This window comes from Myodes glareolus, chromosome 8 (assembly GCF_982192425.1).
Source record: "Myodes glareolus chromosome 8, mMyoGla1.1, whole genome shotgun sequence".
NCBI lineage: Eukaryota > Metazoa > Chordata > Mammalia > Rodentia > Cricetidae > Myodes > Myodes glareolus.
The window spans coordinates 75,249,603-75,266,543 of record NC_142033.1 but is presented as its reverse complement, the minus strand read 5'-3'; the positions used below and the strand labels follow the sequence as shown (position 1 = coordinate 75,266,543).

The window sequence follows — 16,941 nt, the reverse complement described above, 5'->3', positions numbered from 1 at the left end:
TTGATGCCAGAGCCATGGGATGTCAGCAGAAGAAAACTGCAGACAGGGTACAACCGGCCCCAAGAGAGAAGTAACTTGCATTCAACAAGCAGAAGGAGTAGTTGATCTGAAGAGTCACCTAAGCATTTTAATATCAGAAGAGACTGACTTTTTAAACCGTGTTGAAATTGTGAGAGACTTTGGGGACTTCTAAGTTGGACTAAATACATCTTGTGTTTTGATATGGCCATGAGACTATGGGGTCCAGGGAATGGAATGTGGCGGTTTGAAGGAGAATGGCCCCCATGGGCTTGGGTATTTGAACATTTGACTACCAACTGGTGGTACTGTTTGGGGTGGTGTAGCTTTGCAAGAGAAAGTCTATCATTTGTGGTGGGCTTTCAGGTTGTATAGCCTTTTCCTTCTTCAGTTTTTTCTTCAGTTTGTGTTTGTGGTAGTATATGGGAGCTTTTGCTCATGGAATTTTATCAAAGTAACAGAAAAAGAACTGACACACTTTGTATTTAGTTTCTGCAGTTCTTTGTAAATTCTGGATCTTAGTCTCCTGTCTAAAGTTTAGCTGGGTCTTTGCAGACGCCGCTGTCCCCTCTCGCCGCTTGCTGCAGCCATGGTCAACCCCACCGTGTTCTTCGACATCGCGGCCGATGGCGAGCCCTTGGGTCGCGTCTCCTTCGAGCTATTTGCAGACAAAGTTCCAAAGACAGCAGAAAACTTCCGTGCTCTGAGCACTGGAGAGAAAGGATTTGGATATAAGGGTTCTTCCTTTCACAGGATTATTCCAGGATTCATGTGCCAGGGTGGTGACTTCACACGCCATAATGGCACTGGCGGCAGATCCATCTACGGAGAAAAATTTGAGGATGAGAACTTCATCCTGAAGCATACAGGTCCTGGCATCTTGTCCATGGCAAATGCTGGACCAAACACAAACGGTTCCCAGTTTTTTATCTGCACCACCAAGACTGAGTGGCTGGATGGCAAACACGTGGTCTTTGGAAAGGTGAAAGAAGGCATGAACACTGTGGAAGCCATAGAGCGTTTTGGGTCCAGGAATGGCAAGACCAGCAAGAAGATCACCATTTCCGACTGTGGACAACTCTAATTCTTTTGACTTCTTACCCATCAGACCATTCCTTTTGTAGCTCAGGAGAGCACCCCAGCCCCATCTGCTCGCAGTACCCTGTAATCTCTGCTCTCACTGAAGTTCTTTGGGTTTCATATTTTCCTCATTCTCCTTCAAGTCTAGCTGGATTGCAGAGTTAAGTTTATGATTATGAATAAAAACTAAGTAAGAACTGTTAAAAAATAAATAAATAAAAAAAAATAAAGTTTAGCTGGTAAAGATTTGCTCTCATTCTATGGACTGTTTGCTCTGCTGATAGCTTCTTTGGCTGTGCAAAAACTATATTTTCATGTGGTCCCAACTGTTGATTCCTGAGGCTAGTTCTTGTGCTGTGGGAACAAATTAATATAGCCATTATGGAAGTTAGTTTGGAAGGATCGCTCAAAAAATTAAAAAAAGAAAATGACCACATGACCCAGCTATAGCACACTGGGTATTTACCCATTTGACAGAGTGTGGTGGTTTGAGAGAAAATGGCCCCCAAGAGGAGAGACATTATTAGGAGGTGTGGCTTTGTTGGAGTAGGTGTGGTCTTGTTGGAGGAAGTGTGTCACTGTGAAGGTGGGCTTTGAGGGCTTATATATGCTCAAGCCATGCCTAGTGAGACAGTTTACTTCCTGTTGCCTGTAGATCAAAGATGTAGAATTCTCAGTTCTTTCTCCAGCACCGTGTCTGCCTGCATGCCATTATGTCCCATAATGATGATAATGGACTGAACCTCTGAACTGTAAGTCACACAATTAAATGTTTTTCTTTATAAGAGTTGGTGTGGTTACAAGGTCTATTCACAGCAATAGAAACCCTAAGATGCAGGGCAAGATAGTGCAGAGGATTCTCCATCCTGTATTCTTGCCGAGGTCATTTCAGGTTTAACCAGAGTTTAATCTCCTTTGTAATGGAAAAATTAAAAATGCTGTAGAATCCCCAGCAGCAGTAGGCAGCAGAAATGCTGTAGTTCCCCAAACGGTGGTAGCAGGACATGCGGCGGCAGGCAGCAGGCCCTGAGGGCAGCCAGTCCCAGGCAGAGATGGTTGCCAGTCCTAGAACGGTGGCTGGTCCCAGAAGGGAGACGCGTGGCAGGCGGGCAAGAGACAGAGACATGGATAGATACAACATGCAGAGTGAGGTTAAAATATTTATTCATGGGGTTATGGAGGGGGAAAGGAGAAGGGGGGAGAGAGAGAAAGAGAGAGAGAGAGAGGAGAAGAGAAGGGGGAAGAGAGAGATAGAGAAGGGGGGAAGCGGAGAAGTAGGGAAAGAGGCAGAAGCGAAGCTGCCTTTCCAAGAGAAAGATGGAAAAAAGAGCAAGCTCAGGCTGGAAGCTGAAGATCAGCCTGCCTCAGTGGATGGGGGAGGGAGTGGGTGTGGCTTGTCTCTTAAAGAGACACAACAATCATTACATCCTTAATAGAGAATCCTATGGAAAATTACCCAACTCTATTCTAGGACCACAAGGTCAAAATACTTAGCTTCTGTTAAAGAGCCTGCCAGCGTAGAATCACCTTCAGCTAGCTGCTTATTTTAGCTTCCATTAAATTGCTTGCTTATGTGAGTGGTCCCACCTCCACCCCAGCAGCTGAGTTCTGCCTTCAGAACACCTATGCTCTGAATACCTGGTGCTACACATAGGTCCAAACATTTGAGTGCAGTCCAAGCTGGGTGGAATAAAGACTTTTAATAGATTATACAAACTGTGTTTGAGTGGTCTCTCCAGTAGGTTTTCCATAATATTTTGGAGGATCTAAGTGAGAACTCCAGAGATTGGACCCAACACTTAGAGACCTTGGGACCCCCAAGATCAGGAAAAAGTACATCAGCTAGAGAGGACACTCAGAGTATATCCTGAGGTTCCAGGGACCCAAGAAAATCCTCTCAAACTGATTTCTGCTGAGCATTCCAGAGGCACCTGTAGGCAGAGTTTTACTGCCCCTACAGTTCCCAAATAACCAACACAGAGACTAAACATGAATATAAATGCTCAGCCAATAGTTCAGGCTTGTTAGTAGCTAACTCTTACATTTACATTTAACCCATATTTCTTATCTAGATTTTGCCACATGGCTTGATACCCTTTCTCAGTACAGCATGCCCATATAGCTTCTCTCTGTGTCTGCTGGTAACTCTGTAGTGTGAATTCTATTAGGTCTCAACAATAAAAAACAGGATCCAGATATCAGGGTAAATGCTGAAAGATAAGAGAGACAAAGGAGCAAGCTACAACTTACCTAGCCAACTTCTCAGCCGAAATGGGCTGAGCCCCTGTCTCCACCCTGCCTTATCACTTCTCTCTGCCCAGCCATATCATTTCCTGTTTCCTAGGTGCTAGGATTAAAGGCATAGGCTACTACTCCCTGGTCTCTATGGTCAACTAGTGGCTAGTTCTGCACTCTCATCTCCAGACAAGCTTTATTTGTTAGAGCACAAACAAAATATCACATTTCCCCCTTTTTCTCTAAAATAAAAAGAAGTTTATAACTAATATAAAAAACTATATACAATAAGTACAATAAGTATGTACAATATATAAAGGTAATAAATACCCAAACAATGTCTAGTACATTTGCATATGATTAATTCACCAAAACACTCCATTATCTATCCTATCTTGATGAGACCAAAGAGTTGTTCCTCATTCTCCTTCTATCCTAATTTGCATTACCAAAACTATCTTTTTATGTCTCTCAACCTTATACACTTTAATTTTTTTAAGTAAATTCCTTTTCTGAATCTGGTAGCAAGAAAAACTATAACTCTTAAGTCTTCATCTCTATCAGAGACCCAAGCAGAAAATAATATTACCAGAGTAAGCAGGAAGTGCAAACAAGCAACTTCCAAAAAATGTGAAAAATGACAGAAAAGCTGACTGCCTGGACAGTCATCCAATGTTCCTCTGCAACATTTAGGCATCCATCTTTGTCCTACAGGCCTAGCACATATGACAGACATTTCTGTGAAGCAGATATTTTGAAGAACTGTCTTGCCTTGTCTTGGCAAGGTTCAGCAGATCTTCCTTTTGTGTCCCACTTGTCCAATTAGGACAGCACACTGCCAGCAGTCAAGGCAAGGACATTTTCTTGCCCAGTGACTTATTTTTGCCACAAAGTAAACTTCATGTGGAGTTTCTTTGATGTCCATCATCTTCTTTGAAGTAGATTGGTGCTGTCAGGAGCAGACATGCCTCATAGTCATAAAAAAAGATGTATGCTATTAAAACATCTAAATGTCATATTCTACAGATCTCTATAGAGTTTGAAGATGACCTGTCTATCTAAAATATATCTGTTTGCCTTGAAAACTAGTATGACTACAAATTTGATTGTAGTGGGTGACTAATTACTAACCTTCATTTCCTTATTATCCTAAATGGTTGATAGTAATAACTTTCAAGAACTATAAATTTGTATTACATTATTAAATGAGCTGTATACATTGAACAAATGTAGAAATATATGTAAAGTATGTTCTAACAAAAGTAACCTTAAATTTGTATGAGTATAAAAAATTCATATCAATCTAAAATATTTAAAACTAGTAGTTGCTTTTTGATTTAAAAGTAGATTCAGTAATCTACCTTTTAATCCTATTTCAATACCCCTTTTATCTTTTCAAAACAAGAACACTGAATCTAAACTCCTTTGTTCAGCATTTTTCCTGACAATTAACAATAACAACATGTAACCAACCCCCATAAACAAATATACATAACCCAATGGATAATTAAAAACCACCCACCCTACCTTTTGGAAATGTGGGTGTTGTGTTCTTAAAATTGTTTCCTGCTGTCTGGGGGCAACAGCATCTTTAGGGGATCCTGAAAAGAAAAATTTGAGTTAATTGTCGAATCCTGGGAAAGGTAGTGATATCATTTGCTTTTCAGTCTCTGCATAATAGGAAGTACAGAGCTTGTCTCAGGTCTTGGCTAGAGTAGTCTGTAAGGCTGGATCATCTCAGTTAGCCACCTTGACATTGTCTTGAGCAGTTTTCTAAAGGTGATCTCTAGTGACGTTTTTCAGTTTAGTGGTGTTATCATAGTCCTGGTGTAATCATTGTTGTAGAACCCCATCCTCCTTTGGGAAACTTCAAAGTTCACTGTTAGGCATGGTCACTGCAGAAAATTTAAACATTTAAATGTCATATACAGCAGATCTCAAAGAGGTTAAAGGACCAATATTTGTTATGTACATCCAGAGTACAAAAGCTTGATTCCTAGTTACCTGATAGAGATTCAAACCTGAAATCATGTATAGGAAGCTAGATGAAGCCTTTTTCTAGAATTAGTTAGTACTCTATGTGACCATTAACATCATGACAAAAGTTTAAGAATATATACATATATACATATTAATCATAACTTCCAAGATAATATCTATACCTTAAGAAAAACTTTCAGTAATCAAAATAAAACCAAAGACTTATGGAAATTAGATAGTCCCTTAAGTTTTATTTTTCTTCTGATCCATATCAGGTGGCTCTTCTGACATGAGACAGAGATTTTGGATTTCATTTTAATAAGCATGCTTGGGATTTGAAAAGGAGAGAGCCACACTCCAACTCCAAAGCCAGCTTTAATTTTTAATTGGACTAGGACTATTGTCCATTTGCATTATATGTCTGTAGAGAACAACAGAAACAAACATTTGGGAAGATTTATGAAATTTTATCTTGTTGAAAATGTGATATAACTATAGGCCAATTTACTCTTTTTCTTGGGTTTTTTTTGGCTGATTTGTCCTGTTTCTTCAGATGTCTTATTTTCCAGTGATCTTCAGGTTTCTTACCTGGATGCCTTCATTCTCCTGAAAAGACAAAAAATAAAACCCTTTCCCAGCCCTAATTTTGGGGAGGTTCTCCTACAGCAAATTCTTTCTTGTCAAATGAAAAGCATTTGTTAGTTTTATAGATTTTAGTTTAGATTGAATGGCCATGCTGGGCAGTGGTAGTGCACACTTTTAATTCCAGCACTTGGGAGGCAGAGGCAGGCAGATACACAACCTGATTTCCATTCTGAGGTCAACACATCTTTCCAGTATACTGGTTGATTTAATTTCATAGTTTTTTTTCTATTATACAGTGTCTCTCTGCAGCTGTTGTTCTTTTTTCATTAGCATTTAGAAAATTCAAAGTTAATAAAGAATTATACAATCTATTTTGGGGGTCTTTATTACCCCTGTCTGTTTATTTAGCATATCCTTTAGAGTTCGGTTTGATCTTTCCATGACTGTTTGCTCTGTAGGATTGTAATAAGCAAGAAACTATTTCACTTTACTACAGACATATGCTGGAGCATTGTCAGTTTTAATTTGTACAGGTATACCTGTGATGAACCATAATTTCTAGCAAATGTGTGATTATCAAATCAACCTTTTCAGAACTCAAAGTGGTTGCCCATTGAAATCCTAAATAGGTATCAATGGTGTGTTGCACATATTTTAATTTTCCAAATTCTACAAACTGGAATACATCTATCTTCCAGATTTTATTTCTTTGAGTACCCTTTGGATTACTTCTTGCACTTTGTGGAGTTTAATTGTATAAAGAACAAGTAGGACATTTCTTTATAATTTCCTGGGCTTGTTGCCAGGTGATGGAAAAATCCTTTCTTAAACCTTTACTATTGACATAATGATTTTTATGAAATTCTGAGGCCTCCAGCAATTTCCTATCAACAGTTGATCAATTTCTTCATTACCTTGTGATAGAGTGCCTGTTAGACCCATATGTGATTGGATGTGTGTTATATATATATGGGGTGATTCCTATTCCTAATTATTTCTTGTGACTGAATAAATAATAAGGTCAATTCAGTGTCATCTGGTATAAATTCAGCAATCTCAATGTGCTAAACAACTCTTTATGCATATTGTGAATCAGTAACTGTGTTAAGAGATTCTGTAAAATCCATTTATACCATGAGAAAAGTGTATTATTCTCACTTTTGGACAGAATCATAAGGGTTTTGAGCCACTCTAACTAAATTTTCTAATTTGTAACCTGCTTTTCCTAATTTATTTGCATCGGTATAGAATATAGAGGCTCTAGATATTGGTGTTCCTTGTACAATGTGAGGAAGAATCCAGTTAGTTCCCTTTATAAATTGATTTCTCTTGCTTTTGAGATATCTGTAGTTAATCTCTCCCAAAAAATTACTGCAAGCTCTTTGCCAAGGTTCATTTTCTGCCCATAATTTGTCAATTTCATCATTAATAAAAGGTGCTACAATTTCTGTTGGGTTTATTCCTGCTACTAGACGAAGTCTCAATTTTCCTTTTAGAATCAACTCAAAAACCTTTTCCACCTAAGTCTTTAATTTTTAACTCTGTTTATGTAGCAAAAAGATTAATTCAAAGATAATAACTTTCCTCTACATCAATATTCCTGTAGGAGAATGCATAGAGGGTAAAATAACCAGACTGCAATCAAACTCTGGATCCAAACAATTCACACGTGCATCTCATAATTTATTTTCCACCAAAATCAATTCTCACTCTGCTTCAACTGGTAATTCTCTTGAACTTTTTAAATCCTAGTTACCATTTAAGGTTTTTGAACCAAGTATTCAGTTTATCATTTTTTACCCCACTATTGGGCCGTAGATAAGAAATATCTCCTACCAATCTTTGAAAGTCATTAAGAGTCTGCAATTGATCTCTTTTAATTTGCACCTTTTAGGGTCTAATTTTTTTGTAGACCTATTTTATATTCTAAATCATTAATATAATCTCTTCTTTGTATTTTTCAGGAGCAATTTATAATCCCCAATATGGTAAAATTTTCTTTACTTCTTCAAACATTCTTTCTTAAGTACCTACATTTTAATCAGCTAGTAAGATGTCATCCATGTAATGGTAAACTGTGTATAGAGGAAATTGCTTACATATCATTTCCAATGACTGACACACAAAATATTGGCACATTGTGGTGCTATTTAACATTCTCTGTGGGAGAACCTTCTATTGATATCTCTTAATTGGCTGAGAATTATTATAAGTAGGCATCATGAAGGCAAATTTTCTATGTATTTTTCTTATAATGGTAAAGTAAACAAACAATCTTTTAAGTCAATAACTATAAGAGGCCATCCTTTAGGTAATAGATAAGGCAAAGGAATCCACACTGTAGAGAGCCCTTTGGCTAAATCACTTCATTAGCGGCTCTTAGATCTGTTACCATTTTCCATTTTCTAGATTTATTTTTAATAACAAATACAAGAGAATTCCAAGGCAGGGTGGTTCTTCAATATGCTGAGCATTTAACTGTTCCAGTACTAGCTTTTCTAAGGTCTGCAGTTTCTCTGTTGTTAAAGGCCCATACAGGTTTGTCTGTCAACCATTTTAAAGGTAGGGCTGTTGGTGATTTTGAAATATCAGTAACTGTTGTGCCCTGTTCTTGTACAACCTGAATGGTCAGTGAATGTTCTTTATAATACCTTCTAAAATTTTCCCCAGAAGCATATGTTAATTTATGGTTTGTTTCTAAGTTTGGAGGAATGTTAATCTGAGTATTCCATTGCTGTAACAAATCATGTCCTCACAAATTCATTGCTATGTTAGCTACAGATGGCTTTAAGTCCTCTAAATTTGACCCATCTCATGCTCTGAGATAACATCCCAATCCCTAAAGGCTGAACATTTACCTCATGAAGAGGCCAATTTGGATGCCAAGATTCCGGTGCAATCATTGCTACAGCCTCATATGTGTCTACAAGATCTTCAGTGACAATGTCATTTATTTGTATTTTTAATTTTGGTCTTTGTTCATTTATAAAAGTTTGCCAAAACTTGCTTTATGGTTTCTCTTGGATTTGTTTTTCTCTTTTCTATAACGTTTCTATTATGCAGAGCACTATGGTTTTCTATAATAGGCATTAGGTTCTTTAATTGCTGTGGAAAGGATTTTCCTCCATGATGACAGGAAATGATTGAACTGAATTTGACATTGGAGACTGTAAAAGGTCATGCAAGGCATTTCCCAATGGCAAATGGTTACCTTGACTGTTCCTTGTTGATCTAAATTCATTAGTTCAGTGCTTGCTCTTGCCATATCTTCTGCATACTCCTCTAGTGAGGGGTATTCTGTTTGGATTATGCTTAGAAAAAACATTATTTCTAGAAAGGCTCTGTTTACAATCCTTTTTCAGGTGACCTTGTTTTCCACAATGGAAACACTTGACATTTTAATTTTTTTTCAAACCTCTGGAAATCATCTCTCTTATCCAAGTATCCTCATGATTATGAGATCAGTATTGATTGTATCTCTGATCCATTTCTCCAAGGGTACTGATATTGCCTTTAGCAACAATTTCTTTTTTGCATTGTGCATTAGCATTTCAAAAGCCAGAGATTCAATTATGTCTAGCTTCTGAATTTGGTGTCATTCAATTTACTGCTGAAGTCAATCTTTATAAGAAATCCATGAAGATTTCTTTTGGACCCTATATAACTTTAGCAAATGACTCAATTTTCTTTCCGACTTCTTCAATTCTGTCCCAAGAATTCAGAGTTGCTGCATGTCATAAAGCAAGGGTATAGTCATTATATAGAGATTGCCTTTGTACGGTAGCATAATCTCCCTCTCCAAGAAGTTGGTCTTGGGAGATTTCCATACTTTAGCTTATTTCATTGTCCAATGGTCTTAGCCTCATCTTTCCACCAAGTCCTCCATTGTAATTGAGGGCCAGGCTCCAAGACTACTGTAACCAATCTCTCCAGTCTTGAGGGATACTTCTATTACAAGTTGACCATAAGTTTAACATCTGCTTCACAAAAGGTTAATGCATGCCATATGAGGCTATCACTTCCTTGAATCTCCTTAAATCTAACATTTCCACAGAAGTCCATTCAGCTCTTATACAACCTTGGGGATATCTATCATTTGGCAGTTGTTCCTGTAAGGTGACTATATAAATTAAAGTTGGTTGTTTGAAAACCTTAGGCTGTTCCTCACTAACCTTATGCAGTGTTGAAATTGGTTCTCCATTAACTTTCTCTGTTTGGTCTGGATATCTCTATAATCTGTTTTAATAAGTTTTTCTAAGGCCTGTATCTTGGCACTCATAACAACCAACTTTTAAAAGGATAAATCAAGAATTATCAAACCAATAATAAATATCATCAAAATGATAATTAACATTATATCAATCCTGGTTAAGTTAATTATTCTCTCATTTAATTGTTTCAATTTTAAACCATGTATTGTATAATTATATAGAGACTCAACTCTCCATTGTAATAGTGTTTCCCATCTTTTAACATGGGAAAAATCTCTCTCTTTTAACTAATTCCTTTCTTTGGAAATTCCCAGTTGTCTCACCAAATCTGCCAATGATGATGATTCAGATAATGGTGAGATTGAGGTGTAGCACATCCGAGTGGCAAAAGCAGGTGGTGAACAGTTTGAGGACAGCTGAAGCTGTTGGCGTGAAACCATGAGCCGTGAATGGCATCTCTAGGAAAGGGGGTCTGGGGGAAGCCCACACCCCATGGGGGGACAGTGGCTGTCAGAAGAATGCACGTGGGATTGTGATGAAGAAGCACATGTGGCGGGAGCTGCCTGAGGTAGAGCCACTCAGTCTAGGGTGGGTACATCTGGTGGCATTTAGATCCCAGGTGCCTCTGGAGTTTGGTGGCAGCTGAAACTGTCCTAGAAAGGCTGAACAGGACACTCTCAAACTCAATCAGAGGCTTGGGCAAAAAAGGAAAGAAAACCTAGTTGGCAGGGCAGTGAGTGACTCTGGTGGGAGCCCCTGTGTGCAGCTCTGGTGTTTGCCATTGGCTGCAAAGTCACAGGAGAGTGGCTTTTTCGTGAATTTGTGTCCCACACTGGGCGCGAAATGTACTGTGAATTCTAATTGATCTGGATAATAAAAACCCAGAGCCAGATATGGGAGTAAATGCTGAAAGATCAGAGAGACAAAGGAGTGAGCCACAGTTACCTCTGGCCTAAACAACTTCTCAGCCCAAAAGGTTTGAGCCTTTGTCTCTGCCCTGTTTATCAGTTCCTCTTTCCACAAAGCCATATGATTTCCTGTTTCTCCCTCCCAGGTGCTGGGGTCAAAAGTGTGTGCCACCACTGCCTGGCCTCTATGGTTAACTACTGGCTAGCTCTGCACTTGATCTTTATTTGTTAGAGCACAAGCAAAATATATTCACAGGAGTCCTCTCACTCCAGCCTTCTTCCAGAATTCTCAGTTAGTTAGTTTCTCCCACCTAACTTATCCTGTTTAGACATTAGTCAGTAATCTTGTTCATTAAACCAATCATAATGACATGTATTTACACAATGTAAAGGAATATTCCATAGGCACCCCAATGCTGCCACCTAAAAGAAAAAAGAGGCAAACTGAAAGTCATTTGAACACTTTCTAAAGTAACCTCAGTGTGTAAGAGGTGCCATCTGGTTAGTGTAATGGTTTAAATAAAATGCTGTGGTTCCCCCGAGGGGTGCAGTGGCAGAAACGCTGCAGGTCCCCAAGTGGGGGCAGTGGGCAGTGGGTCATGAGACCATGGCAGGCCATGAAGGCAACCAGGTCCCAGGCAAGAAGTCTCATGGCATGCAGAGTGAAGTTGGATGTTTATTTAGTGGGTTATGCAGGGGAAGGAGAGGAGGAAGAGGAGAGAGAGAGAGACAGAGAGAGAGAGAGAGGGAGAGAGAGAAAGAGAGAGAGAGAGAGAGAGAGAGAGAGAGAGGAAACAGGAGGAGGGGAAAAGCGGGTGGGGGGAGAGATAGGAGCTGTGTCTTTGGTGTCTTTGAGAGAGAGAGAGAGAGACTGAAAAGGAAAGTACTCAGGTACTCAGGCTGGAAGCTGAAGATCAGCTTGCCTTGGTATGGAAGGGTAGGGATGGAGTGGGCGTGGCTTGTCTCTTAAAGGGACAGGACAGACAATTACAGTTAGTACACAAGAGGGAAGATTGGCTGTGAGTATAGGTCCTGTGTTGGGGATCCCTGTAATACATCACTGGGCTCCTCTGGTGTGTTCAGGTGTATTAATGTGTGGTGACCACCGCTGTTTGTCTTTACTATGTGTCTCTCAGTGTGACTGTGTCTCCCTGTGTTTCTGTCCATTCTGTTGGTTGGAGAAACAGCTCTAAAATGGAAGGGGGAGTGAGCCATCCTGAGAGTACAGTTGTGGCACACACTTCCCTTTCCAGGTGGCCATGATTCCTCACAGCTCATGGGCCATGCTGGGCTCCCTACCCAATGGCTTTCTCTGTTGTAGTACCGTCTCCCTGCCTGCCTAAGGCCTGTGCCCACTTGTTGGGGGTATGAATCATTTGGCTTGGCCAGGTCACCTAGATAAACTTCAAAACTTCCATTTATTCTCAGTGCTAGGAAGTTGATGCCCCCACCCCTTCCTGCTCTGGAGTACTCGTGCCCAGTTGTTTAATTCTGACTCCCTCTCGAGGTCCCAGTCCTGGCCCCATTCCCTGTGTTGAGGTGTGGAGGGCCTCAGAGTGTGGGAAGGGAGAAGAAAGAGATCCCCACGAGCTCTCTGCTTCTTCCCTGGCCTGCCTTTTGAAAACTTTTCTATGCACATCAGCCGATTTGGGATGATTGCCAGCAGCTCCTGGCCACTTTGTTCATAGTGGAGGAGCAGGATCGAATCCCTCTGGGAAGTAGAAAATTGACTCAGGGGCTGAACAGCAGGATACTCCCTCATGCCGAGGCCCAGATGGAACAGACCTTCCTGTCTAGTCAACCCAATTAGGAAGAGGTCGCTGGACATTTTTATTTCACCAAACATTATTGGGAGGTAAGTCAGGTCATGTAAAGATCTGGTGAATTGCTGGCTGTGTTTCTGGAGACATATCAGGTATTTAGTTCTCCAATCCCGGATGCCCCCTCAAAGCAACTAATATTGTCTTTGTCATGCAATTGACTCCAGGCATAAATTGAAATCTTAGCTGAGATCCAGTTGAAGACAGACAGGGAAGGAGACTCTGCTGGGAAGGGAAGGAGATTGCTGCCCTTGGGGAAACAGACAAGAGAGGAAATGGGGGAAAGGGGCCTGGAGAAGTGGTTCAGGGACTCACCAGCATTGTTCCCTAGGGCCCTGAGTGCTGTGTGCTGAAAGTTAGACAAAAATATCCACAATGCACCCTGCTCCAGCATCTAGAAAGCACCCTCATAACTTCCACCTCCGCTGAGGAATGTGGACCGGCAACAGAAGGCATTTTAGAAAACTTTCAATCCCAATATAGAGAATCTCAGCACAGAAGGCTCATCTGTAAGTCTGTCAGACCCCACGCCTGTGCTACAACCTGGAGGAAGGAAAGTCAAAGCTTTTACACAACCATAATTCAGTCATCCTGTAAATCCTCCGGTGTTCGCATTTAAACTGTGATGAAACTCCAAGACCTAATCAACTGGGGAAGAAAGGTTTGTTTGTTTGTTTTTTGTTTTGGCTTACACATCCACATCATTAAGGAAGTCAAGACAGGAACTCAAGCAGGACAGGCACCTGGAGGCAGGAGCTGATACAAAGGCCATGGAACAGTGCTGGCTTGCTCCCCAGGATTTGAACCAGGACCACCAGACCAGGGAACTGGGCCCTCCTCATCAGTTCCAGGACAGCCAGGGTTGTTACACAGAAAAACCTAGTCTCAAAAAACACTACAAAAAGAGAAGAAAAAAGAAAAGAAAAGAAAAGAAGAGAAAAGGAAAAAAGGTATCCTACAGACTTGCTACAGCCCAATCTTATGGAGGCAATTAAAGTTTCCTCCTTTCAGATGACTTATATTTCTCCAAGATCTCAAATTAAAAACACAATTAACTTTTTGAAGTTCCATAATCTATACAAATTCAAACATTAAAAATTCAGTCTCAGTCAGGTGTGGTAGCTTACACCTTTAATTCCATCACTCAGGAGGTAGAGTCAGGAAGATGTCTGTGAGGCCAGCCTGGGCTACAAATTGAGTTCCAGGGCAGTCAGAGCTACAGAGAGACCCTATTTCATAAAAGAAGACAAAACAAGCAAGTCAGGACAGAAACTCAAGCAGGGAAGGGACCTGGAGGCAGGAGGTGATGCAGAGCCATGGAGGGGTGCTGCTTACTGGCTTGCTCCCATGGCTTGCTCAGTGGGCTTTCTTGCAGAACCTAGGACCAGCAACCCAGGGATGGAACCACCTACAATGGAAGGGGCCCTCCCACATTGATCATTAATTAAGAAAATGTCCTACAGACTTTCTTACAGCCTGATCTTAAGGAGGCATTTTCTCAATTGAGGTTCCCTTCTCTCCGAAGACTTTAGCTAGTGTCAAGTTTACACAAAACCATCCAGCACACCCTGATCCCTTATCAAAAACAGACAGACAAACAAACAAACAAATAAAAAAAACACAAATACAGGAATTCCTGGAGGCAGCTGGGTACTTCTGGCTAAGGATAATGGTTTTATTGTGATAGCCAAACCCTTCAGTACTAGCACTGGGAGTATGCAGCCTTTGGACTGAACTGAGACTGAGCAGAGGGCCCTCAAAGCCTTGAAAAAGGCTCTGGTATCCACCCTGGCCCTGGCCCTCCCAGACATTACCAAGCCATTCCACTTGTGTGTGAATAAAGCCATTTCCTAGGAGATCCTCATGCAAATTCTGGGACCCTGGGAAACACAGGTAGGACCCTGAAAAGACAGGGTCTGTTCAAGAGACGACCTGGTTGTAGCCAGACGGCTGGTACGTAGAAGGGCCATAGCTGCTATCACCCTGCTGGTCAAAGAAGCTGTCACATCAACTTTAGGGCATGAACTGCTCTTGACAGCCTCACTCCATCTTTTGAATTGGCCTCCACTCTCTTAGGTTCCTTCCAGGGGAGCAACAATGTAGGTCTAGAGGAAGGACAGGAAGCACATCAGGTTGTGGAGAAGAGTGGCTAGAAAAGGGCCTTCAGGGATTACAATTTTTTGCATGCCCTGCCAAGGGTTACCGCGCCTGCACGGTCTGGAACCACGAGTCTCGGCAGAGGGTGTCCAGGTTGAATGAAATCCACAGAGCACGAGGTTGAGGTGAAACAGCAGCTCGTCTATTGTTCTGCTGGGGCTAGCTTTTATATCATGGCATCAAATGGGGAGGGGGCTGCGAAGGGACTGTCACCTGACCCAAGGAGGGACTCTCACCTGACCCCAGTAGGGGTCAAGGACTGATCACACAAATTCCCACAAAGGGTGAGTCGTCCTGTCAAAGACAAGATTACCTGGCTTTTACTAACAGTTGGACTAAATGTGCCTCCTCTGACTCACACTCGGGCAAGTTCCACCCCACCCTATGTTAACACTCAGGTGTGTGCCTATAACGGAAAAGAGGGGAGCACGCGTATTGACCTTGACTCAGTGATAAAGGTCAAATGGGCCGTAATTCTAGTACCGATCCAAGTAGGGACAGAAGTACTTGGTGCAGCTGCCATAGGCACCTCAGCCTTGATTGTTGGGAACCAAAACTTTAGGGAACTCATTTCCCAAACAGACTTAGACCAAGGCCATTTGGAGATTCTATTTATGGGCTGGAGAGCCAAGTTGACTCCCTTGCCAAGGTAGTCCTGTAGAGCTGGAGAAGGCGGCCTACTTTTTATGAAACAGGGAGAACTTGGCCTTAGGAAAAATTTGCCAGCCTATCAGAGGTCATTAGGTAGAATCTTGCCATGATCAGATCAAACTTGAAAGAAAGGGAAGAAAGAAGACGTAGATCAGTTTCTGAATACCTGGTCCCCATTGTTGTCTTTTACTGTCAGCGTTAGTCAGACAGTTGATTCTTATTCTGATCTGGGTAATGGTGGGACCCTGCATGGCCAACTATAACAAATAGGGAATACACTCAGGGAAGCTGCTGGTCCTTGAACAGGACCAGTGAACGATCTGACTCATGTCCACAGAACTAGCGGGGAATATGACAGGACAAAACAGCTCAGAGGCTCCTCCATCTTGTCTTCTTGCTCAGTTCATTTCAGGCTTAACTAGAATTTGATCTCTGTGATGGAGAATCCAGTGGAAAATTGCCCAACTCTGTTTTAGGAACCAGAGGCTTCTGATAAATTGCCTGCTTATGCATAATCCCCTGTGGCTAACCACCTATCTTAGTCTCTGTGAAATTGCCCCAACCTCCATCCCATAGCTGCTGAGAGAGATGCCAGGATGTTATAGGAGAGCCGCTTGTTTTTGGCTGCTCAGTCCCGAAATAACCACACAGAAACTCTATTAATCAAATCACTGCTTGGACCATTAGCTCTAGCTTCTTATTGGCTAATTCGTACATCTTAATTTAACCCATTTCTATTAATCTGTGTATCACCATGTGGCTGTGGCTTTCTGGATTAATTTCCAGCCTCTGTCTTTGGTGGGGCTACATGGCTTCTTCTGACTCTGCCTTCTTTCTCTCAGCATTCAGTTTGGTTTTCCCCACCTAGCTAAATTCTGCACTGTTATAGGCTCAAAACAGTTTCTTTATTCATCAGTGGTAATCACAGCATATAGAGTGGAATCCCACATCACCTTCTTACTACACCAGGACATGGTTTCTGCCTTCATAGACCCCATGCTCCAGATACTTAGTACTATACTTGGGTCCAAATACCTCAATGTAGTCCCAACTAGAATAAAGACTTTCAGTTGGCTATAAACTGCGTCTAAATGATTGTTTGTGGTGGGCTCCCTGTAACACCCAAATGCTGTGGGATATTTACATACTGTGAGAAGGTGTCTTACTGTGATTTGTGTAATAAAAAAGCTGAATAATCAATAGCTAGACAGGTGGTATAGGCAGGATTTTGAGGGAGAGAAAGAAAGAGGAGGAGAAATCTAGGCATATAGGAGATGCCAGGAGATATAGAGAGGA

The 16,941-nt window shown here is 41.2% G+C and overlaps 1 pseudogene; it reads left to right on the top strand.

Annotated features, from left to right (window-relative positions):
• Positions 1-592: 592 nt before the first annotated feature.
• LOC148121197 (peptidyl-prolyl cis-trans isomerase A pseudogene) lies at positions 593-1,187 on the top strand (annotated as a pseudogene).
• Positions 1,188-16,941: the final 15,754 nt, after the last annotated feature.